Source organism: Gavia stellata, chromosome 18 (genome assembly GCF_030936135.1).
Source record: "Gavia stellata isolate bGavSte3 chromosome 18, bGavSte3.hap2, whole genome shotgun sequence".
Classification (NCBI taxonomy): domain Eukaryota; kingdom Metazoa; phylum Chordata; class Aves; order Gaviiformes; family Gaviidae; genus Gavia; species Gavia stellata.
This window is the reverse complement of record NC_082611.1, coordinates 18315473-18339022: the sequence shown is the minus strand read 5'-3', so window position 1 is coordinate 18339022 and position 23550 is coordinate 18315473.

Below are 23550 nucleotides of genomic sequence, written 5' to 3'. Positions count from 1 at the left end.
TGTGGCAGCCAGCAAAACCACAGAACACGCTCTCAAACTGCAGCTTTCCCTGCAATTTACTTTGCTGTCACCTCCCCAAAAACAGGGCTTGCCTGTCTTAAGGAGTGGTGGGTTGAGGGGGGCGGTTAAGGCTGTTAAGGGGGGGGTTAAGGGGCTTAAGTTAAGGGTGGGTCAGAGGGGACGTTTTGCTGTAGGACAGGGAAGAAAGGACTTTCAAGGCAACGCTCTGCAAGTACAACCGCTTGGAAAGGATGCAAGTGGAACACAGAACATGCTCCTCTACCCTTCACCAGCCATAAAGAGGCCCCAAGAACCTGTCAAGAGCTGGGTGGGAAACGGGGGGAGGACAGAGGCACAGTCGGGACAGGAGCACCCTGAAAGCTCCTGGAGCACCCTGAAAGCTCCTGTAACATGCACCAAAGTCTAGCTTTGATGAAGGAAGGAAGTTGAGGAGACCATCACCACTTGGAGAGTCCTCTTCACGGCTGAAATCCCTAGCTGGGTTTGGCCCAGGAGAAGGAGAGAAGGAGCAGGGTCTTTAAAGGGATCTGCCCATCTGAATACGTGGTCACTGGAGTTGTAAGCCCAATGCCGCTGCAAGAATGCAAAGTGACACGCGTCTGGAAGGAGCAGACCTTGCACTAGCTTTCCTCCAAGGCTAAGGATACACAAGCAGTGTTATCCTAAACTGATGGACTGGAGACAAGAGACTTTTATCGTTCTTCACGCAAAATCATCAAAGCAGAATCAGAATCTGGAAGGCTTGCCTTGTGAGAAAAACAGGACACGCATCATTAGCCTTTAATATACCTTAATTGCTTCAGTGTTGTAAGATACTAGTCTTCAGAAGAAAACCAGTTTGGCTGGCAGAGCACTGTGCAGTATAGGCACGCTGAGACAAGACCATTCTCAAAGGCTTCTTTGCTAATGAAGAGGTTACCCAAATCTCTGTCAGGGCAACAAGAAGAATCCCTGGGGATATGAAAGGAAGAGGCAGACCGAGTATTTCAAGGAGGCCAACAAAGTCCAAGTTCTAGCTTTGCTCAAATGTCATGAGGTTATGCAAGTTCTGGATTCACAAGCTTTTGATGAGGGACCAGGTGTCTCACCCTAAAGAAGCACCTCCTGCACGAAGGTTATCGGCATGCAGGGCCCAGACGAGATGGCCAACGGCAATGGGACCTCTTCAAAACTCAGCAGTCCCAACTGCATTTCCCCACTCCTTAACATACTCCCTCTGCCAGTGCAAGCAATCTGCTGAACCTCTGTGGGCTCTGTTTGCCCCTCTGTAGAAGACAAAAAAAATCGCTGAAGAAGGATGGAGGCATGGAGAGCGTGCTACACCGGCACGATTCAGTCACACCGGGTCGTCACGGGACAGGCTTTGCTGCAGCAAGGCTGGCAGGAGAACAGTCCGGGAAGGTCTCTCTGGAGCCCCAGCTCTGGGGACAGCCACCAGCAGAGCCTCAGCTCCTCTCAAGCTACGCTGTTTCTCATTAAGATCAATTCCAGCCTGTTATTATAATTAATAACCTCATCTTGCCTCCCTGCATGCAAGCATGGGAAATTTCTGCAGCTGCAATCACAGTTCACTTCAAAGAAACCAATTTAGGACAGCGCTATTGCTGCCATCATTCCTGGATTCAACTACTTTATTTACCTTTTCAGTACCTAATTTCTCTGGTCTTTTGGGTATCTGGGGAAATTAAGAACAAACAATATCGAGCTCCAGTTGCACCCAAGTATTATGCTGGGTGAGGAAAATTTGTGTCATTACCTCAGCCCAGCACAGTACTATGTATATGCTTAAACACGTTCAATAATGTCTTAATAGATTGATTTGGCTCAAGGTGGTGATGAACTGAATGGCCTCAATGCGTATCTCGCCTTACTTTGACTACACCCCACTGACTAAAATCCACATACAGTGGATATTTGAACCCACTTAAGAGGGAGCAAATACAGACAGGAGGTACACCAGTTTTACAGGTTTTTGTCCCAGTTGCATGAAATTGGTGTAATTTGGGTGTAGAAACTGCAAAGGATCTTTGCAGATACCCTGGTTCTGCTAAAACATTTGGGAGTGTCTCAGTGTGCCTGCAGCCCCCACAAAAGCTGCATTTTCAGGGGAAAAAGCCCCACAGTCCTCCAGCAAACACAACACAAAAATTCAAGAATTTAATTTTTCTTGTTAAAAACCCAACAGACCAGAAAGGCCTGAACCCTGGAAGACTGACGGACCCACGTTATGTTGGATACCAGTAGCTTCAGCTTCTTGCGTGCTTGGAGAAAGAAGGCACTTAGAGAACAGTAGGTTTGTTCTTTAGAAAGCCTGGTAAAAATTGGTTCAGCTAGCTTGCACGTTTTTTATCATTATATTCCGTCTTTGGTTTGAGCAGTGTCCCAGAAAGTTTCCCATGTAAAATAAAGTTGTCCAGCAAAATTCATAAGCACCTGAAATGGAGGAAGATTCAGACTCCATTGAAATGAATCCCACAGACCAGGATGATGCATCTTACAGATCTCCTACTAACTAAAACGACTACCTGTTTGTAAGACAGCTTGTATAGAAAGGCTCAAAAACCCCTGACTTTCACTCCCAGGCATCAAACCAAGGCCCCCACACTGAAAAACTGAAAGACAAAGTGATCCACAAAGGTCACTGAAAGACAAAGTGTTCCAGGGCAGGGGTCTTGCCAACATTATGTGGAAACACAAGGGTTATGACAGCTGCCATAACTCAGCTTTTGGCCCTTCAGACTCATCTTTTAAGCAACACCAGGGGAAAGTTTTTCTGGAAGCAGCAAAAGGGAATTTGGGAATTATATTTTCTTGAACGACCCAAGTCCCACGGCTATCTCCAGCCAGCATCCAGTGGATGGCAACACACGCAAACACCAAACGAACCTCCTGGACCCTTGACTCTCCACGCTGAGATGACAGGACAAAAACTCAACATCAGTCACCGAGGAAAAGGGCTGATCTCAAACGCCGGCACCAGGAGTGCTCTTCGCTGTGCAAGGCGCTCGCTGCGTAGACACGCCGGCGGATGCCCCGGAGCCCCGCTCGCTCGCTGATGTTGAGCACAGGTTTAGTACAAATGTGCATTGCAGTTTCACTTCAGCGGCCCCAGCAGGAGGGCGTTTGCAATTATTCACACGTGGAGAAGCCTGAACGCTTCTGCGGAAAAGAACGAAAAAATTCAAACTCTGAAAAGATCCCCTTGGTTAGGAAGGAAGAATTTGAAGGAAGGGCAGGTGCTCCAAAAACTTACGTAATCATTCCCTGACTGGCCCATAAATCCTTCCCTACCTTGAGGCAGCTTGGAAAACTTCTCAAAAGCCTATGAAGGGGTCAATCCTGGTAGACACCTTCCCCAGTCTGTAATACAGATGAACTGCAAAGAGGTGAATCGGGGTGAGGGGAAGAGTGGTTCAGCTGCCAGGCAGCAAGACAGGCTATGGTCAAAGGCCAAACAGGTTCAGATCTGGCAGAAGAGGAGTGATGCCTGCTGACCTCGCTGCACTGTTCTGCCTCAGCTCTCAGCCCAAAAAACTCTGGCCCTTTGAACACGGCAGGAGAAGAGATTATTACAGAGCAAACACGGCCCTGGCAACATCAGGACTGACAGAATACCATCGATCCCATCACACACCCCGCAGGGACCAGCGAGGACACTGAATCCTCTCAGATGAGCTGCAGCACAAACCCTCCATGGAGCAACTTCCTTTAAACCTCAAGGTGTGCCAAGAAGAGGGTGGGAGATACCAGGAGCACCTAATGGCCTCCTGTGCTCGCAGGAACCCCAGGACAAACACACCTTGAGCAACATGAAGCCAAATGGTACCCTGGAGGCAGCCTCTCCTCTTGCAGTCACGAGGGCTCCGTGCTGATCTGGACAAACTGGTGAGCACTTTAACACCAAACAGGACACATCATACAGGTGCCACTCCCATCAGGAGCACAGACCTCCAAGCCACCACTGAAGTAAGGTTAGCACAAGACGTATAGAAATCAGGGAAGATCAAGTATAAGAGCGAGAGGATTTATGACTCACGTGCCAGATCTAGGAGGAACAAGCAAGATGCTGGGGAGGAACAGATTATGTTCTTTACTATTACACCAATTAATTTCAAAACATGGCAGGTTTTAATTTAAAAAGCCAACAGAAATTGTGCCCTTTAAAAAGGGCACAAAAGTTGGTAACAGCAGTGAACCAAGAGAAGATCCCAGGGAAGAGCAGCGTAGGGTTAATGCCTCTCTCAAACCATTAACAGTGGCCAATAAATGGCATCCAGGGAGGCTGCAGAACATCCCCTTCACCATGTCTTTTGCCCAGGGAGAAAGTAGGGCAAGACTTTGCTGTCTTCAATGCATCACTGAGACATAAATGAGGTTGACGTACCAAGGAGAGATGCCCTTTTTTGCTCCATCAGGGATGTGTGCCACTCCCTCAAATCCGATGGTCAAGGGGTCTTCCTCTGAGCTCTCTCTGCTATTGCCTCTTAAGCATCTCCACTGCAGAACTGCCGGGCTGGCTCTGCCCCAGGCCCTGCCATCAACCCTTCTCACCAAGCCAAGGGGGAGACATCTGCTATCCACCCCTGCAGATTGGCTACGGGAATGCCTGTCCGTCTGCGTGGTGCCTGCCCAGAGATGACAGGATGGGAACAGCTTCATATCAATGATTATCTATGATGCCTGGGTCAGGAAGAGTGGGAGGGATGGCCAGAAGAGCTCAAAATGTAAGGATTTCAGATGAAATGCAAGAGGGAATGGACTAGAGGACATCTCTTAGGATGTCTCACGTCTGGAGAGCACGGCACAGGACAAGATTGAGGAGCTGCAGGTGACGGTCTGTGAGCAACTCCACACCCCCACATCACTCTCACAGCCAGCGCCACCAGCTCAGCTCCAAAACACCGCCCTGTACTTTCAGAGAATAAATTAAACCCCTTCTTCCCAGGATGAAAAGGAAATTCAAAGCTATTTGCTGCCTTTGAGGCCTGAAAGGCAAAATACTGCTGTCAGAGGAAGCCATACAAGTCTGGAGAGGGTCGCCTGCCCCCCCCTGCATGGCCCTGCAGGGGTTGTGAGGTGGTGGGAGCTATTGCAACGCAGGCACAACCGCAGGGAAGGAGGCGGGAGGACCCTGCCAAGCCCCTCTCTCCTTTTGTCACACCAGTTTCCAGCCTGCCTGTAATCAGCTGCACAGGGCAGGCCGCTATTTGCTTGAAAAACAACCATCTTTTTCCCTAAATTCTCCCTGGGAAAAAAAAAAAAATAAATCAAGACATAGCTCCAAGGTACAATTAAGAAAAAAACCAACAGTAATCAAGAGCTTGGTACCATTTGGGATGGAGGGAGAGAGAAAGACTCATCCTTCCATGAGGTCTGAGACTAAGGAGAGTGGGGCTGCAGCCTGGCAGAGGGGGAAGCAGAGCCCCCAGCCTCCTCCTCCTCTCCTGGGGCTTTAACTTGGCCGTCATCCCGGCTCCTAGCAGAGCTGCTCCCGGGCTCTTTTCCTGCAAAGGAGGAAACTTCTCGGGGTCCAAGCCCACACTGCCAAGCTCCGCAGCGGCACTGTCCCACGCCAGACCACGCAGCGCCCAGCTACGCTCCGGGCACTGCGAGTGGGATCTCGTGCCCACCGGCGAGAAGGAAGGCAGCAGGGCACTGTGGTCCATCGCCAGTGGCTGTCAGGCTCTCTTTGGGATGATTAACAGGCCTTAATGAAAAGCTAAGCCAGTCCTGTGCCTCAGGAAAGCAGCTCATGCTTAATAACACAGCCAACAAGCTTTGCACTGATTGCAGAAAGGAAGAAAGATTGCCAAGGGACAAAGGAAGAGAGAGGAACTCTGGCAACTCCCGACATCCCTGGAGTTCAGCCTGTGGTCGGATCAGGGCATGGTAATCAAGCACCACAGCCATGATACAAATGTCGTCTGGCAGCGAGGGGAAACGCGAGGATGGAGGTTCCTCCCAGAGCCACCGATTAGCAAGCCCTGCTATCCCTCAGAATGCTTGAGCAGCTCCTTTGGTGACAGGAGATCAGAAGGCAGAGGGCAAACCTCAGTGTCCTCTCTTCTGCTTCAGGAACCACATCTGCAACCCCTCCAAAGAACATCCATCCCAGAGGAGGATCTCAACGCACAGAACAGAAGCCCAGGGCAATGTCCCAGATGAACTGGGTATCGGAGTTCGCTCAGACGTGCACACGCTCACTCTTTCCACCAAGTCCTTGGGTCCACATGCAACTTTCAAGCGCTCTCATATTCACTACCAGGTCCTGGAAAAAACATGCACAAAGGTTTGGTGCAGCCTGCTGCACTGGAGCCACGTGCCTCCAGGCTTTTACTGACCTGGGGTGAAGCGGGGCCAAGGGCTCGCTCGCTCAGCTGGGCTGCAGGGCCTGCATGGAGAGCAGCGGCTTCGAACAGCAATAAACCCCACCAACCTCACAGATAGCTCCAGCCTTTCCCGCTCCTGGATCATCCGCACCTCCTCCAGCTCTGTTCCCAGGTTATGTCAGGTCAAGCAGATGAATGCAAGGCCGCACAAAATTTGTTGCTGCATCAGCTGTGGTTTTGGGAGCATGTTGCCGTGCTGCAGCCAGCAAGCTCTGCTCTCCTTGCTGGCTCGGGGGGAGGAAGAAAAAGGGGGGAGAAGCCGCCTCAGGTGCTGTTCAGACTCAGGGCAAATGAACCAGCATCTCCTCCATGCAATAGGAGGAAGAAGCAATTTATTCTGACAAACGGTGAAAGCCTGCAGTGGGGTTGGCCCTTTCTGTCAAAGCTGGTGTACCACACAGAGGCTTACGTGCTGGAGCAGAGAGGGGAGGGAACCGGCAGTCAAGTGATATATGCATCACTCACAGAGGGAGACGATTAGCAACTCAGAAGACCCAGGCTGCAAAAGATACCTGCCTACCCACCTGGGATCCTGGTGGCAGGCAAGCATGGTGTGTGCTAGCCGGCCATCACTGCTCGTCCTCCACCTCCAGAGCTGCCAGCGAGCACCAGGGACTCAACACAGCACTCAGACACACGCTGTGGCACCCCTCAGCATGCCCCTGTCTAAAAGGTTCATGTCTCAACCCTTCAGCCTCGAAAGGGGTTGAACATTTGGCACAAGTGCTTCTGGGATGAGGCACAGCGTTAAGGAGCATCCAGCAACGTGGCACAGGTGGGATGTTCATATTTGCATCTTGAGCTTATACGTGAAGTTCAAGTTGGCTGTGGAGGGTTCACAGTCGAGGAAGTCAAGAAATAAAAGCTCTTAACTTGCAGGGAACTGTAACAAGAAGGATTTGGGATGCTATGTGTCTGGATTAGCCAAGAGAGAAGAGTCAGCAGCACAGAAGCCTCCTCGGGAAGTAACATAATTCCAGTGTCCCTTTGGTCTCCATTGAATGCACAGACTTGGCTATGCCCTCCTCAGCTTGCAACACCTGCCTGCCTGCCAGATTCCTTCTTTCCACAAAGCAGCTGGAGAGGTCTGGGCAGAATTCGAATTACTTTCCCACTGCAGCCTAGGAAACACCGCCAGCAGCTGAGAGAACTAAGACTTCAGGCCTGTACACACCTGCGTATGTATTTGTGCAGCCCCGTGCCTGCAGCAGACAGTGGTGCTTTGGATGGCCTTGGATTCTCCTTCCATGGGGCCTGTTATCGAGACAGCAACCAAGGGACTGACAGATCAGGGGTCCTGCCCAACCACTAAGTCTACGAGGAATCCAGAAACCAAACATTAATTTCTCAGGTCCTGGCAATGCTCCTTCACCATCCTCTAAATTATTCCTACTCAATAGCATAATGATTTCCAAACCTTTGGGTCAATCCAGACCTGCTCTTTGCAAGCAGTAACAACCACGTGTGGGAGCGCACACTTGCCTCCATCCCAGAATAGAAAGCAGCTGGAGGCGCATCTGAGCACTGCCAACGGGAAGATGAAAGACTTTAAGACACTCCTCTTGTTCCGCTGACACTCTCTTTATGGGCTCTTCTCCCCGCTCTCCACTACATATACAGCTCCTTTAACTGCTGATTTTCCACAGGTGGTGAAGTTCCAGATGCCCCTAGGAGGCTTCTCCAACTTTATTCTATTTAAATAACAGGGGCATATGGTTTATTACAGCTACTAAAGGATTTGCGTATGTATGTGGGGGGAATCTTAAGAGAACAAAACATGTATCTGAGCCTGGGATTCAGAGAGCTACCAGGACCTCTGAGCACCAGACGGTAGACACCAGCGTTTGGCCGCAGAGGAGCAGAGAACCACTTCTGTCTGCACACATCAGACCAAGGCCTGTGAATGAGTTTCTAGCTCCTCACCTACATCACACTAGGTCCTTCAGTGCTAGCGAGGAGGTTTATACCAGCCCAGGAGATCATCAGGACTCCGGTTCCCTTTCTAGAATGCCTGCCATCCCCTGAACAGGATGAAGGTCCAACCTCCAGGACATGGCCAGAGCCAGAGATCAGGTTAAACAGGATCTAACCAGGAGCTGAAGCAGCTACACGCAGTCCTTGAAAGCAGAGTATTTATGCTGAATCAAGCTATGGCTGCTCCCGCTACAGCCAGGGGAGCCCTGGCTAAGGACAGGCTCAGCATGATCACAGAATCACTAAGGTTGGAAAAGACCTGTGAGATCGTCAAGTCCAACCATCAACCAAAAAAAACCCACCACCATGCCAATTAAGCCATGTCCCACAATGCCACGTCCACACATTCCATGCAGGCGAGCACCGCCTGCACGCAAGGACAGAGGCAGGCAGTGAGCTCCATGCCCCCCTGCTACCTAGGAAGCCCCTCAGAGGGAAGTGCAAATAGGGCTTATAAAGAGGGTCTCCGTTACCCCAATTTCACTAACACATCACAGCAGGCTCTGTGCATGAGTTGGGTTAGTCCAGCTGAAAAAAAGATATCCTGCAACACAGCAGCCCAGCTTCTCTTGAGGGAGGAAAGGATCCCAACAGGGAAAGCTGTCCCAGAAACCTGCCTGCGTGTCCTTCACCCTCGCTCCAGAAGAAGCAGCCGTGGTACCACTGGAGGAACTCAGAGACCTGGGCATGGTGATCCTTCAAATAAGTCTTGATCACCTCTCGCCAGGTCCAATTTGAAACAGGCCCTGGAGAAGCGGAGCACAGGCTGCTCTTTGAAGGAGGATCTAAGCGTGGAGGCACAGGAGACGGCGCCCTTCAGTGCTACGAATCTGAGAAAGCGAGAAGAAAAGAACGCACCGATGGGGTTGATTTCTACGGTTATGTTTTACAATAAAGACTTACCTGCTCTCAGCAGGGAGGGGAAGAGGCAAGGAAAGGAGCAAGAAACTGAACTCATTAAGCTGCTCTCTCATCTGAGGAGCTGGAACAGCTTCAGCAAGGAGGGTGGACTCTTGGGACCAAAGGACACTTGATTCTCCCCATTTAGCTACCCACACCTGAGGTATGTTTGAACAATCACTTCAAAAGCAACCCCTGCAGAGGAAAGAAAGCTGGATGAAGAGGAAGCTGTACTTGTTTTCGTTTCTCTGTCTTAAAAAGAAATTCCTTAATTGGCTTAAAGTGAAGGTCTGTGGTCTACTTCGAAAGAGCCTGTGCTCCCCAGAGAACCAAGCATGGCAAGGGCGAGGTGGCCATCTGGAGTCCGAGCCCGGCAGTCCCTAGACACCGCAGGGACCGCTGGCCCTGTGCTTCTCCTCTGCAAAAATCCCAGCTACTCCAAACCCCCAGAATCTCACTGTTTTCTAACACGCTTCTGCAGCAGATGCATTTCCCCTTTGCACCTTGGCTTCCTCCCTGGTACATCATACAAAAAGCAAGTCGTCTTGACATCAAGCAGACCTATCCTTGTGTCTTTCAACACTTGCCCAGTGTTAAGATCCCCACATGGAAAATGCCTTTAAAGCCTCACAGCCAGCCAAGAAGAGGTTAAGATGAAGGCATGGTCTGCACTTTTATTCTGCTTTCATAATATCTGGCCCTCCATGCAGGGGGGTCAAGCTCAAGCATGGTGGGGAGTGGGCTACAAACACAGGCGGAGCACACATCCAGACAGACAGTACAGGCAGCTGGAAAACATGTTTGCCAGGACAAACGGCTCCTGGTGTGGGACGGTGCAGAGAGATCCCTTGTGTGAACCAAATGGCAAAGACTTTACCCTTCACACACCGCCCAGGGCTATTTTCTGCCATTCTTCCCAGCACAGCCTGCAGAGGATACATGCATTCTGCACCAGAAAACAAAAGCATCTGCCTGTGCAGGGTAGTTTGGAAGCACAGGTCCATTTCCCTGGATGAAGGCCACCTTCTATTATCTTTAAGAATAGAGAACAACTTCAGATGTCATGTATCTGAACAACAGCATCCCTCCTATCCCGTGTTTGAGGCTGTTTCACAGAACTTTCCAACACACCAGGTGTTAGGACTGGAGGCTGGGGTGGGAGAATAATTTTTCTGTTCCCATAGACTACAGAGATGTGGAACTAAGGCTAAAGATGCTATGGGCCCATAACTGGAATGAGCCAAGGAAACCTGATGGGACTGTAAACCAGGCACACTCAGGTCTCACCCATAGCCCCTTACTCCCATTGCAACTTCCCTCTCGTGTGGGGAGGCTGGAAGAGGAGATTTACTGGTGGCCGCCAACCCGAACTGCTGCTCAGCTAAGATTTATGCTGCAATTTGTAGTGCTGTTAAAATAAAATTGGAAGAGTGGTGAGGGAAGAGAAAGAATGAAAGAGAGGGGAGGGAGGGGAAATGGGTCAGGAGCAACAACACAACTCCAAAGCTGTCTGCTCCCATCTCTCACAGCTCCATTGAATAAATCACTCTGCATTTCCTGCTGCTGTGCTTCAGCCTTCAGTTCTTGCAATGCTAATACCTGGGCTCACTTCACAGGGGGACACATGCAAGGTACGGTTCGTAGAAATACATCCATCTCCACAGCAGCTGAAGCGTCAGGCTCAATAAATACAGCAGGCAGAGAATGGCACGAAAGGTCCAGGGCATCCGCAGGCTGGTGGCTGCTTGCAGGATTTCCACATTGCAGCCACCAAGGCTCCAGAGGACAGGATAAGGGACATCCCCACCCCAAATGTCACCCCCTGCCTTCGACCTTCTCATTCCAGCACTGGTTAAACACTATTCCTACCTGCCGAGGTCAGAGGTGAGCTAAATTACCCACTGTACCTCCAGGAGCTTGCCAGCTCGGCATGCTAGGTCTGCAGGAAAAAGGTTGAAGTCATGGATCAATATCCCTGCACGTGCAAAGAGCCACAGGATTCCCCCACCAAGACCCCCACTGACCCCTCCTCTGAGGAGAAGCCAAGGAAAGGTCAGAGCACCTTGCAGCTCTCAAGGAATCCTGGCTCTGCTCTGCAGGACTGGATGCTCACACATGACCTTCAAAAAAATCAAAAGCAAAACCTCTTTCGTGAACTTTAACAGAACAGCTTCCCTCTTGACCTACGGGAAACTCACCCTGCCCTGCAGCAGTGCCGTACTGCTGAAACCATGGAGGAAATTCAGAATTACATCCAAGGAAACTGTGGCCTTTCACCACCTCAGCAACCCTGCTCTTTACAGAAAGAGCCAGACCAACCTCATTACAGAAACCACCACAGGGCAATTTAATGAGACGCCAAAATGTCAGTCCAACACTGACCGTACAGGCACCGGTGAGCTCTCAAGCCTTGCTACTGAAGTACCTTCTCATGGTGCTCCAGCCAGCAACTGAGTCCAGTTCCTTCTTGCAAGGGAGATGGGAGAAGGTGGGATCCTGTGCACAGGCTGAGTCCCACCAACAGCAATAGATCTGTTTGCGCATGTACAGCTGACCTATAAAGAGCACTTCTCTTTCTGATGTGCCTGAACTTTAGAGGGGACAATTATCAACAATTTCCAAGAAGCTCAGTGGGATGAAACATGCTGATCTTACTGTAGTTTGGCTGTGAATGGTTCCTCTTGCACAGCCTACTTGTCATTTTCATTGCCTTGCACTGATGGCTTCTAGGACAGTCCTGGGCCCATCTTCAGTACCAGCGTGCACGTACAAAATTCGCCTGGATATGCAGAGCAGACCCAGACCTGTGCCCTCTGTGGCACAGCATCTGGTGCAGACAGCAAGATGGGCTCCTTCAGCACGTTGTGATCCCCATCAGCCTAAAACCCTCCCCTGCATCTTCCTGCCCCACTGGCACCAAGTGAAAGGTGGCAGTCAACAGCGCCTCGAGGCCACCCAGGGCAGTTGCCGTGTCACAGGAAATCACCCACCAGGATACCATCGGCAAACCAAGGAGCTCCAGGAGGACTCAAGAGCATTGCACCACATCAGAAGCCCACCATCCTCCCGCCACCCCATCAAACAAAGGTTCAACACAGGAACCCACATCTGGCCTCAGATTCAGTTTGGTATCGCTGTGCACTTTGAAAATGGTGGCTGTTTGGTTTCTCTGGCTTCTCGGAGACAGCGAGGAAGATTGGATGGGTTATGTGGAGCTGGAAGGGCCAGGAGCAGAGCAGAACAACACCGTGCTGGGGCAGGCTGAGCCACACGATCACCCAGCACCCCAACCTGGCTCCCTCTGTTCATGCCCCATGCTCTAGAGCTATTGCCACCTTAACTGAGCCAGCACCACATCTGGCTGACTCTTCGAGCAGTCAGTCAGGCAGTAATTACCAGAGAAGCTCCTACAAGTTATACTGTACCCTGGAGGCCTCTGGACTCTGTAATTCACGCTGTAGTACTGTTTACTGCCTCTTTACTGCCTCATAAAGATTACACATACTTAAGTTAGTGTTTCGACAGCTGGAATCTAGAGGATGCTCCTGGCTTGAGCATGTGCAATTAACCCTCATGTGTCCACATGCCACAGAGAAGCATCCTGCCATCACAGCAATCCAGCAGAAGCCGTGCTGGGGCTCCTCTAACAGCTCAGTATCCCTTCCCTGCAGCAGGATGCAGCACTTCTTATCAAGGAGGGCAGCTCCCGCTCTCATTTAAAGCTCCAGAACCTCTTCAAGTCACACACACTCTCACAAACAGCTCTTGGGTAACCTCAGCACACACGGTCCTCAAGGACAACCTGAAGGACATCACTGTCAACCTACGGACATGGGACAGAAAGGCGAGAAAGAGCGCACGTGCCCTGCCTGCAGCAGACTTAAACGCTGCACAAGACAGATGGGTCTTGTCAGCTGCTGTGCCCTCCCCACCACGTCACCACCGACAGCAGTCCCTCCAACAGCCACACACACACACACTGAGCGAGCCAGGGGCTGCAGTGCCCACACCAGCATGCCCAGAAGACACAAAGCATCTAAACATTTGCTGTAGGACAACATAATCCAAGGAAAACAGGCCATTGCGCCAAGCTTCGCTAGGAGATTCTCTAGGGGGTGTGTAAAGCAAGAATGTGCCCAACGCACGTCACTGCATGTGCCACGAAGGCTGCTGGGTGAGACAGCAGCAGCGTCAACGATCGGTCCGTTCTGTGCCAGGGGCTGCAACCCTGCAGCTCCTGCAAAAAAAAAAATCTTTTCCACATTTCAGAAGCACCAAGTGTTTCCACATTTGTCCCTCCTCGCAGATAGACACAACAGCTGTGGGGTATGGCAGCGGGAGAAGCCTCAGCTCCTCAGCAGGGAAGGTTAAAGAGGACCCATTTGCTACAGTTGGTGGTACAGGTCTGATGGGAAGTGCCAGTGCTGTGTGGGGCACATGCCAGCCAACACCAGGGCTCTGAATAAAAGGTGTCTCCTCCTTGGTGTCCCCAGGAATCAGGGGGAAAAAAAGATATATACATATATACACACACACATCTATGCATCTACCTATCTATAGTTTCACTTTTCCAAGGTATGCAGCGTAAAATCAGGTTTTCAGGAAGACAAAAGATCCTGCTTGTGTCCACCTTCTCCCCACTCCACAGCTGGGGAACGCTACTGAAGGCCAGGGGATATGGACACCCTGCCCTCTCCCCGCCAAAAGGCGGCAAGAGCCAGCCTCCCAACATCTCCTTGTGCTCTAGTGAATCTGCCACGCTCCAAATGCGGGAGCCCAGCTCTGGGTAACTACAGCATGCAATACCGCTCTGAGCTCTGGGAGCAGCGGGGCTTGAACCCATGCGTCTGGAGACAAAGCTGAGCTCTGTCCTGCTCTGGGCAAGGGCAGGCGAGGCCCCTCCAGCTCCCAGCAAGCTGCCGACTTGGCAGCTTTTAAGCACCTGCAGCCCAAACTCTCATCCTCACCCTATGCTGATTGTCCCACCGCCATCCAGAAGGGCTGCGGGCCGCGTTCACACTTCACTTCAAGTTTCCTTCTGGTTTGAATGTCCTGCTGCAGCCTCATAAATGCCATCTGTAACACAGGAGCAGCTTTTTTCTCTTCAGATCAGTTCTTCGCACCTCCTCACGGTGACCTTCAGCACCTACTCCTCGCAGGGATTCAGTGATGCTTGTGGGCACGGATGCTGTGAGATGCACTGTGAGATGCACGGGCTGCCGGCTGCAATACCGGTGCCTTGCCAGCACCAGGCAGAGTGGGAAGGCTGGCAGGCGCAGCAGGGCGAGAAGCATGGGAAGGTATCCAATTCAAACAAAAGCCCAGGGCAGTTTGTTGAGGAGAGCGGCTGATAAGGCACAGCTACCTGGGCGGGTTGCGGATCCTTGGGCAGGAACAGACAGATGCAGCCCAGCTTGCCAAATGCAAACAGCATCCAACCACAGTTTATCTTTCCTCTCTGTGTCCCTTGAACAACTGCCCTTCTGTTCGCGGTAGCCCCGCACCGGGGGGGCTGTTTCATCCGAGGGAACAAAGGCCTGCAGAGGGTTCGTTCCGTACACGCTCCCCTCCGTCTCCTCCACGCACGAGCACCAGCCTCCAGCCGAGACGGGATCAACGCAGCCTTTCAGTGCCACGGCCAGCTTGAGGCGGGCGAAGGGAGACTGCAGCTCTGCGTGTCTTCCCCTCTCTATTTCTGAATTGCGTTAGTCGGAAACCCGAGCCCGGAGCCATCGGTGTCAAACTGGATTAAGTTACTGGTCAGAGAAATCCTGCATGTGCCTTTTGCAACAACCACTACCTGGTAATTTTGGAGGAAAGCAATGAGCTCCGGAACGAACCCAGGAAACGGGTGGCCACTTGGCAGCACTGAACAGCTCAGAGGGGAAGGGAGCTCCCTGCCCGCCCCACAGGCAGCAAGGAGGCTGTTCTTGCCCTCACCCACGACAGCAGGAGCATGAGTTTACGCAGGTGCTTCTCCCTCCAGGACAGATGCTTCACAACATTAGGTGGGTCTGTGGTTCCCACCCTAGCCCTTTTGTGTGACCCTGAGACAAAAACAAATAACCCCCACACACACACTTTCCTACACTTTCTCCTTCCTTGCACCAGCTCAGCCAGGGTCCTGAGCTTCCTGCTGTCATCATATCCATCCATCAGCTTCTTCTGGAGGGCTGAAACTGCTTCACAGCTCCAGGCTACAAGTGTGACATCTCTCAGGGGTGCAAGTGATTTGCCATGAAACACTAGACCAAGCTCCTGCCTCTGCAGCCAAAAAAAGTCAAAGGAGCAATGCAGAAGGGTTGCTCTGGAAAAATCCCTGCTCTGGCTCATCTTACTATTCTCTGCTCTTAAAAAAATAAAAAACAAACAAAAAAATTCACCAATCCCTCTCCCACTCCACCCTCAACATACCTGCATCTGGCAACACGCCTGCTCCAAACAGAGCACCAAAGGGGCCCTCCTACCACACATTGCTGCAGCACAGAGTACAAGAGGCCAGCTTCCTTCACAGCAAAATCGTATCTCCAGGATCTCTTCCCAAAGGAGATGAAGAGGACAGGATCACGGATCTATGCAGAGCCAAAGCTGGATGCTAACCTCCTTCATGCAGTGCAGCATCCTGAGAGCAACAAAGCAAAATTACCCAACACTTGCACTTGGAGAAGGACCTGAACCTCCATCCCTGGAGCAAGAGTGCTCAACTACCATAGTCAGGAGCGCCCCAAAACCAGGTAAAGGCGCTGCTTTCCCTTCTTAAGATTGGCAGTATCAACGGGACAGGTCTGCTGTGCTATCCCTGCTGTGATAGCAACACTCCAGGCAAGGGGTTCAGGCATTTCTGTTCAGATTTTAGCCAAGACAGTTGCACAAGACGAGGACACGCGCTCCAATTGACTCTCTGCCCTGGCTTTTGCCCTCTCTTTGGAGAGTAAGCGGGCATGATAGCTTTCTTACCTGCACTTGTGGGAAATGGAGATCAGGAAGGTTGGGGGGCAGATGGGGAGCAAAGGAAGAGTTTGTTTGGGTACCTATTGAGAACTTCAAACTCCACTACTCTGCGCCATCCTCCAAGTTCTTCACGGCTCCAGAGCTATAAATAGCCTCAATTTAAACAATTAAGAGGCTTTGCGAGCGAGCGGACTGCTGGAGCAGCCAGCATGGAAAGCGGATGGGCGGGACTGGAAGCCTCAGGTGGATGAAACAGCATATCACAACTGCCAATCCTTGGCACTGCACGCTTTCTTGAGCAAGACGCTATTCCAGCTGCCGCGTGCTTTGGTGAGAACTGGCAAGCAAACAGTTACAAGCCCAATGTTCCCATTAAGCAGGTATCCACGACAACCTGCAGCATCATTGCCCTACCAAATCCCAGCTAAACTTCGATGCCACAACTTCCAGAGGGAGCAGGGATGCATCCACCTCACTGCAGCACCTGGGGAACACAAGCTCCACTCCAGTGTGATGAACAGGCATGTCCTGAATATCAGAGCTGATGTTAGTACCTCTGTGGTTTGGAAGAGTGGTCTCTTTTTCCCTCCTCTGTGGATACAGAGTCAGAGCAGATTTTGGCTATCCCCAGCTTTTTCACAGCCGCACATGTCTCTGTTCTTCACATGGAGGCTTGGGAGGGGAGTTGGACCAGCTGGACCTCAGAGGTCCCTTCCAACCTCAACCAGTCTGTGATTCTTGCAAGATGCAAAATCAACTCTCTGAGCACAACCAAGCAGGTTGCTGATAAAAACCAGGGAACTGGGCCTGCCCCAACCCACAGCCCCAACCCCAGCTCTGTCGGGATAACTGTACTCCAAAGAGCACGGACACTCGCCTGCCGAGGCTGTCAGACCTCCTGAGGCTGATGCCTGACCTGAGGTCCGATGACAGAAAACAGAAGCAGGGAAAGCCTGCAGAGTCACCTGATGCTTTACCACTAGCTTTTCTTTCCAGATATCTCACTTCTCCTCTGGGCTTTGGTTTCTCGAACAAGTAACACGTCCTCTAGATAGCAGTTCTGCTTATGCTGCACTCAGATGTGAAGTGCCACAACACAGGAGGGAGGGAAGGAGCCACACACAACCGCATTCCCCCTCCATATGGCTCCCCGCCACTCATCAATATGCCAGCGTCCCCCTTAATAACATCTCCACCAGCCTCAAGAAAGCTCAAAGCCCCTGCGACAGGATGGTGTGATGCCTCCCTGCCATTTTGACTTGTTGCTTTTCACACATTTAAGCCACGGGATTCACAAACACCAAGGTCCCGGATGCCTCACTCTGCGTTTCCCTCCAGAATTAAGTGGTGCTCCTGGAGAGCCGGGGGTGGGTACAGCTGCCAACAACGAAAGCAGGTCTCCTCGCTTCCCTCTAAGAGCGGAGGGATTTATACATTTTTAGCATTTAAAAAAAAAATAAAATAAAAGAGTCTGTTCCTCCCTCCACAGTCATTGAGGCCCAGAGGTATTTCATTCTGAAGAGGCTTTTATAGAAAAATACAAAGGCTTTGCAGAATGCTGCGGGAAACCCCAGAAAATGCATATTCTCTGTAAAAAGAAGAAGCTCAGAGAGCTTCAGCCAAACTGAGTGGAGAGCAGAGACACTTAGATTCAGCCGCCCAGATCTTGCAACACTTTCCCCAAAAAGCCTCTCCTGAGCGGAGCAAACTCAAGCAATTCTCAGGGCTATGAACCCTTCGCAAGACATCCAAAGCACTCTGCAACCCAGGAATGCTCCCAGCCCACCAGCCTGGTGCTAACTCATACCCGGCTCTGGCAGAGACCTCTCTGAAAGGGCCACAGCAACCCAGCAGGGTTCCCAGAAGGGAAGAGCCCCATCTCTCTGATGGTCCCATCAAGATCCCATTCATCTCTGGGTCCCATCAGGAATTTGACCGGGACAGGTTGTCCCTCTTTATGAATGCTGGGGAACAAAGACTAGGCGAACAGAAACACTCCCTTAAATCTCATCTGGGAGACAGTTCAGTGCCATAATTCCCTCCTAACACCTTACAGATGTAGAAGGATGCACACTGAAGAGCTGCCACCACCACTTCCAGCAGCAGCAGGAGAAGCCACCACGAGCCCAAGGCTCCCAAACCATTCAATTGCAGCAGAGCTACGTCCTGCCGCCAGCACCCAGACTTACGGCACTGCACCTTGCTGCTCTCAGCTTCGTGAAGGGTTTGGCACGTCAGGAAGCTCGGCTGCGATGGGTCTGCAGGCTCAGCTGAACACTCTCATCCAACAGCCCAGGCCAAATTAAGCATACAAGCAAGGAAGAGCCCAAGGGGACTTGTGACAAAGCCAGAATTTGTCTGGCTACATAACAGCTACCAAGGATGTATTTAAAAACATCTTTGCCCTAAGCAGAGATTTCAGCAATAAGATCCCTCTAACTAACATGCATATAACACATGGTACCTCTAGTCTTAAAGTAGCTATGTCCTCCTGGCACGCTGAGGAAGGCAGGGACATGCTCCTGTTTAAATGGTGGGACACTGACACATAGAAAGAAACTGTTTGGCCTGCTCCAGCAGAGACCAGGGACTCAGATCTGGATGTCACAAGTCTACTGCTTCTACCACTAAAGTCCTTTTTCTTCTCCTTCATGTCCACCTGTCTTCAGCAGACTGGGAACTCCAGATCACCAGCCTCACCCAGGCAACGGGAGACAATGCAGCCTTCTCTCAGCTTCTAAAATCTTGAAAGCCAAACAGCACTGATTTCTTCCCTTATTTCCACCCCACCATGAGGGAAGCCACCCCCAATTGCCCCACCAAGTACAGACCAAAGTCACTCGTGAAGTACTCGCGTCCTGTTTTCCTGCCAAGGAAGGTCTGTGCTCATCCCCGAGACAGACCAGAGCAGGCTTGGCTCTGTGCCGCTCTAGAGTGGCCAAAGCATTATCAGGTCTGAAGGCGGCGGCAGGCAGGGACAGGAAATCAGCCGGAAAAGCAAAGTCTATCCCAGAACTCCTGTCCAGCCTCAAATTGACTCCCCAGTACTCCAGTTCCTTCCTGTGCTACAGGACTCCAGGGACGAGGACATTCAGAGGCACAGCTACTTACCCTGACTTGTTCTATCGACTTAATTTTTCAAAGGAATATATTTATCTGTTCCTCTCTGGAAACCAATCATCCACTGCTTCTTCACCTTGTTGTTTCACCCGTCTCGCCATGGGAACCACAGGTACTTTGATGCCTGACAGCCTGGCTGATCTCAGCCGGTCTTTTGAACCCACTTCCATAATCACTGCCTAAAGCGGGTTCTTCCCACGCAATTCACTGCTCAGTGAATCATGGCCAGTGATTTTCCTGTCTCCAGGAACCATGCAGCACTTAGCCAGGATGAGTTCTCTTCTCCCTTTAGCAGGGGAAATACATAATTATCAGAAAAAACACTCCTGTCCTAACAGGACACTGGCTTTATCTGCACCGAGACCAGCAGTTCCTGTTCTTGCCCCAACATCCGCTCCACCACGAAGGCTGTTGTTCAAGAAATTTATTTCCACGTGTCAAGATTTCACTTAGTTCTCAAGCTCCTCCAAGCTACAGACTTTGAATCACGAGCAGTCTCAGCTGGCATACATGAGGCTGCAGAGACACAACCCTTTCAGTGCCCGGTGCCAGCTTTGCACTGGAAGCTCCTAAATTTCAGTGCTGGCTGTGCACGGGCATAGCGGGGTATTCATCTGTGAGCTGTTGACACCTTCCCCAACTCTTCAAGGCAACACGAGAAAGAGCAGCAGTCCGGAAGGAATAATCCTGCAAGAAGGACCCAGCTCTGTTCGCAGGATCCCTCTGAACTAGAGGGGACAAACCTACACAGCACAGACCACCGACCAGAACCGTGGGCCAGCCACAAAGGTTGGTACACACAGCAACAGACATTGGGAACTGCACAAAATGACCTTTTTAAAAGCCTCTTGGGCATTGCTAGGAACTCAAGCCCATGACTGAGAGCAAAGACAACAGCTAATTGGTTTCGCGCTGTTACCAGCTCAACAAGGAAACCCAAGACAAGGCTACAAAGGAGCGAAGCGTGACGTCGCTTGCCTCGGAGTCTCTCGGAGTCATGCACCAGACACCGTGAAGCAGATTCTGGGACTCGGAGCAGCAGAAAGGCAAGAAAACAAGGACTACATGACAGATACTACATGACCATCACAGCAAACGCCTCCAGTGGAAAGCCACAACAGCTCAGGGACACTCAGAAGCAAGCAGCTATTCCTAAGACTAGCGGCTCCGAACAGACTCAAGCAAGTACAAACACCCAACCAGGCTGGAATCTACACAAAGCAGGCATTAGGCAAAGGCTCAAATATTATCAGCACAAAACACGGCAGCCTCTGTAGCCAAGCCCCCGGGCAGAGGATTTTTAGATGCTTTTGACATACCTCTCAACCTTTCAGAGACCGAATACAGGACACCAGCCCTCCAACATGAAGAAAAATTCCTCACGGCAAGTGGCTGACGGGGAAGGGGCAGAGGCAATGACTCAGAGACACATCTGAGGTGCTGATTTCATCGAGGAGGGATAGAAATTGAGGGTTGGAAGCACTGAGGTCTTTTTCAGAGTAATTCTCTTCTGGTGTGTTTCGTTCCCCTGGATCTGGTATTCAAAGTGTTACACCGCTTTTGCATGAAAACACCTTCTCTTGCTCTTTTGAGTTCAGAAACTCTTGCTACTTATCACTACCCAACTTGGAATCACAATCCTCCACCTGTGACACCTACAGTGTAGTTGGGAGGTCAGAAAGTAGAGGAGCCACAAGAACATGGCAAACTCATTAAAGGAACTGAGACCCCATTCCCAGGCAGCCACCTTCACAATTTAGGTGAGTGAGGAAGAGCTGAGATGAGTCCTGCAGTCTGTTCTGCAGGAGACATCAGCAGCCCTGTAAAAAGGATGTGGCTTGGCATCACTCAAATCAGTGAAAATTCGGCTCTAGCTTTCTCGAGGACTAGAACCGAGTCTCTGAATGAAAGGACCCGACACCCAATAGGATGCAAAGCAACTTATCTCCCAAATGCACCGCCCCGGATTCAGGCTGAGAGGTAAGCAGGTAAGCAGGCTCCTTCCCCTCCTCCTTACCTTCGCACCCGGTGGTGTAAATGCTGATGCTGCCGCGTTATAAGGGCACTTTCCCAAACAGGGCCACTGTGACTACTCCTATACCAGCTCACGGCTGGGTGCCCCGGGTAGGGTGCGCTAGCGAAGCCATGGTCCGACTCCGTCTCTGCGGCCAGCGATGAGGCAGAGCTCCCCATGGTTCCCCCCTACCCAGGCCACGCTGAGATTTATCCTAGGTTAGGTCCAAGCCAGTGGCACGGGCAGTTCGGGTGGAATAGGCGAGGCGCTGCGGCATGGGCTGCTGTACAGATCCCAACACACTGGAGAAAGGAAGGTCGGTTCTGATCAGGAGTTGAAAAAAACAAAAGAGAAAGGGGAAAAAAAAGGAAAGAAAAGAGAGAAAGATAAGGTATGATTTAAGCAACAACCCTCCAGTTTTAGAAGCCTATTAACGCATGCTCTGTCCAGGATCCCCATCCCAGCGTTCACTGGGATGGGAAGGGCCGTTTCACTGAGTCCAGCTCTTACTGCCTGGAGATGGGGGGAGTACGGGCGCTCTAGAAGAGGCTCTCCCCAGTTAAGCACCAGGAGTTCCCAGGCACGGGGAAGCAGCCCGACTAGCGGAGGAAAGCACACCAGAGCCCAGCAGAAAGCTCTTGGCCACGACGGTAAAGCAGCAGAAAAGAAGGCAAGCAAGTCTCACTTAGAGCCCAAACCAGCAGCCCTTGGGAATCACACGCACAAAAGGTTATTCCGAAAGCTCCAGGCTCTGACTGGCACACCAGGTTTTTAGTTACTTCAGCTACGAGGAGTACGACTTGATGGCTTGTATGCGGTGAGGAGATTTTATTTTTCTTGTATGTAAAATAAAAATACCCCTCTTTTCCTGTTCCCCACCAACACCACAGAAAGGCTGAAAACGGACAGACTGAGTATCTGCACAAGTATGTTTTCTGTGACTATTTCACACAGTGCAGTGGAATACTTTCTTTCAGCTCACGCCAATTTTTAGCTGATATTGAGCATCCCCCTACCCACAGAAGCAGGTTTGGGGCTTTGACTGTTCTTCCTTTTCTCCCTCTCTCTTTCCTACCTTTTAGAATTTATTCTTTGAGCATCCTCACAGACCACAGAAACATTTTGTGTCCTCTAGTATACAAAGAAGTTTAAACATACACATGCCTCTCCTTAAAGGAAAAAGGCACAGCAATCTGGATGCGTGTCAGGAGGAACGGATCAAGGGAACATTTAACAGAGCAAAAAAGAAGAAATGAGGAAGAAGAAAAAATTAGCACAGCTGAGCTTATTCAATTACCCACCAGGATTTAGAGAGATGAATGAACTGCTGTAGAAGGACCTTTGCGAAGAAACTACTCTGTGCAGTAAAAAGGCTGAAACAAAGACTCCTAAAATACAGTTTTTCAATCCCAGGATTGTTCTAAGGGATCAAGAAAGGCCTTGATAGATAACAGACTCTCGAATGCGGCAGCTCAAGGAGCAGGTGCAGTTTTGCTACAAGCTTAATACCGGAATGTGCCAGCATTAGGCCATTAGCTGGAGAACGTTAACTGCTCTGTCGTGGTCTCTTCTCTGCAACCTGCAAAGCCTGGACTAACAAAATAAAACTGAAATAAAGCCCAAGAACACAATTTTCCCTACCTCCACTCCCTCATTTCAATTGGTCTGCTTAACTGCTGCGCTTCAGCCAACACATGTCCACACTTTGCTTCCTGCTACCAGCCCAACAGCAAGATTTCATTGATTTTTTGCAGATCCAGCCAAAATGGATCCCTGGCACTTCCCCTCTCATTTCCCGCTATTCAAGCAGTTAATTTGTAACAAATCTGATTTTCTGGCTAAATGAAAGGCGTGTGATGTGAGAGGAAGAGCATTTCCAAGTATCGCCAGCTCAAGTCTTAACTGGAGACATCAGCCATCCCACACCTACGGTGCCTCTGGCTTTTCCGCCCCAGCCCTCGACATTCCCCCGTAGCGAGCGCTGCATGTGCTCCAGCAACCACGCTGCACAGCGGCAGCCAAGGCATGGGGGACGCAACTAAGAGACCTGCTAGAAGAACAAACTCGGTCTCTCACCTCAAGACTTGGTTTCTACCACGATAAAGTAAATAAATAAAGGCAAGATGGGTAGAAACACAACCCCGTACAGTTCACCGCAGGCTGAGCAAAACAGAAGGCAGG